The sequence below is a fragment of the Cynara cardunculus genome (genome assembly GCF_001531365.2).
Source record: "Cynara cardunculus var. scolymus isolate 2C chromosome LG 7, CcrdV1, whole genome shotgun sequence".
Taxonomy (NCBI): Eukaryota; Viridiplantae; Streptophyta; class Magnoliopsida; order Asterales; family Asteraceae; genus Cynara; species Cynara cardunculus.
In genome coordinates this window covers 10,239,661-10,242,590 of record NC_037534.1, presented here as the reverse complement: position 1 = coordinate 10,242,590, position 2,930 = coordinate 10,239,661, and positions in this window count along the sequence as shown.

The window sequence follows — 2,930 nt, the reverse complement described above, 5'->3', positions numbered from 1 at the left end:
ATAATGATTTTAACATGTTTTGGTGATTTTCACACTGTAATTGCAAAATAAGGGTTATCTCACTAGACCTCCTAGTCTAACCCTCATTTTGTGTTTTAAAATATGCATTACAGGTTTGGCTGGTTCAGGGATAATAAGAAAAAGGGAAAATATAATTATTTTCCTAATGTGCTTATCTGCAGCTTTTTTTAAGATCAACCTATTGATTTAAGTATTTTGAAGATACATGTTATACATGTGACTGTACAAGAACATTCTTTTGGGAATTTTTGAGTTGTAAATTTTGCATATAAGTTTCTTGGACTAATGGGACCTTTGTGGTGCAAATTGTATTTCTTTTATATGAATTACATGTTATATACAAATGTAGATGTTTGGGGAGTTACATCATAAATATACGTTTTCTTATAACATTCATAATGAATATATATGTTCATGCGTATACAATATCTCTTTAGTATTCATACATCAATATGATACATATCATTCATCATGAATATTTATATATATATATATATGTGTTCACGTGTATATAACAATTTTTCAACATTCATACATCGGTACGATATTCGTCGTGAATATACATTTTCACTGTAAAATTCATCATGAATTTTATGTATGATCACATGTATATAATAACTCTCTAATATTTATATTAGTATGATATGTATCATAAATATTAATTTTCATCATAATATTCATCAAAAATATACTACAAGTTTAACTCTACATACTTTAGTTTTTATTTCTTCTTCGTTATTGGGTTCTTGATTGATCTAGATGAGTTTCCATTCGTCTCGATAGATTTTCCATCCATCTCGATAAAAATTAAAAGTGGTAGGTTATGGTTTTACACAAACAAACGCATATCAAGTCAATGGATGGGTTCTTGATTAGTCTCGATTGGTGTCGATCGATCTCAATGTGTTCTTGATTGGTCTCGATGAGTTCTCGTTCCTTCTCGATAAAAGATGAAAGTGATAGTCTATGGTTTTACACACAAACAAATAATAAATCAAATGATAGGTTCTCGATGGAAAATGAAGGTGATATGTAATGGTTTAACACATATAAACACATACCAAGTCAATGAATGTATTCTCGATTGGTCTCGATAGGTTCTCGCTCGGTCTCTATGGGTTCTTGATCGTCTCGATGGGTATTGGGTTACAGTGATAAAGAACGTGGTGCTTTATGACATTAAAGAAAGTGTTAGAGAAGATGATGTCGAGTTACGGACTTACGGTGTCAAGTTGTTGTACTCACTTGAACGTATATAAAATTCATAATGAATATAACACATATATTCCATTTCACGTAAAAAAAACAATTAAAATGGGAAAAAAACTATATCCAGATGAATGTCATATCGAAGAGCGTGGAATTCTCATTTTTTTGATGTAATTTGTTTGATTAAAATATTAGTAATTTTTAAGATAATTTATTTTAAACTTTTAAGGATGTAAATTTTTTAATTAAAAAAGAAAATAAAAAGTCAGAAAAGGTAGGTATGAATTGAAGTTAGATTAATAATAATTTTAATTAAAAACTATATTTTATGTGAGTTGTTAGATCAAATAAATGGAGGATCGAGATCAGTCCTCACCTTTACAATTGAGTTTGCATTTGAACTTTCATCTCTCTCTCTCTTTCTCTCTCTTGATATATATATATATATATATATATATATATACACACACACACACACACACACATATATAGGGGCCTAATCAAATGAGAACTAGATGTTTGTAGTAACTGTGAGGTCCAATATGAGCCAATCATATTAGATAATTAATGTTATTTACTAAAATAAAACAAAGAATAAATTAGTAAATCTTACAACTTATAAAATCCTAAATGTTAAATTTTTTTTGGAATTTGAAACTCCAAATAAATTTGCCTGGTCATTTTTTCATCATCCCTTAGTACCCACTTCCAAAAGCTCCACATACTCCACCTATCTCAACCATTCTCGCCGCCTGATCTCAACCATTCTTGTAGCCGATCTCAACCATTTATGTCGCCCGATCCCAACCATTCTCGCTGCCGATCTCGGCCATTCTCCCCCAATCTCAACCATCTCCATCTTAACCACGACGACGTTGAATGGAGAGCTGTACAAATCTAGCTTCTGCCATAAACTCCATCGCATCTCAACCATTTCGATGGATTCTTCCACTCGAGAAAAACAACCCAGATCGGTTTCGGTTATTCATATTCGCACAAATCTGGTTTCCGCACACTCAGATCCGTTTTCAGTTTTCTGGTTTTTGCACAGATCTCGTTTTAGATAGGAGACACAACCATATCTTACCGGATATGTAATGCAGATATTGACGGAGATGTAACCTAGATATCATCAGAGATGTAACGCCGGAGATGTAAGGTTTTTGGGCATAACCTAGATATCATTGGAGATGTAACTTTGGGTGTAATACAGTGGTATCACAGTTGTATTCATCAACTAGATCTAGTATCATAGTGGTATCATAAATGTATATCACAATGTGTTTTTGTTGTTATACAAAGTGTATCACAATGTATTTTTGTTGTTTTACGAAGTGTAACACAATGTATCAGGTAATGTTGTTTTACTAAGTGTATCACACTGTATTTTTTTCGTTATTTTATGAAGGGCATCATATTGTGCATTATATGTTTAACATAATAAGGTTCGCAGGAATAAGGTTTGCTGGAGAGATAAGAGATAAAAAATTTAAAAATACCTAAAATGCCATTAAATTAAAGTTTTAAGTTAAATTACCAAAATTATTACTTTCTTAATTTAATCATTGATTTGTGGGTGATATTAGATCTTACAGTTATCACAAACAAACCAGTTCTCTTTTGAATGACCTCCTATATATATATATATATATATATATATATATATATATATATATATATAGAGTTTGTTTCAAATACAA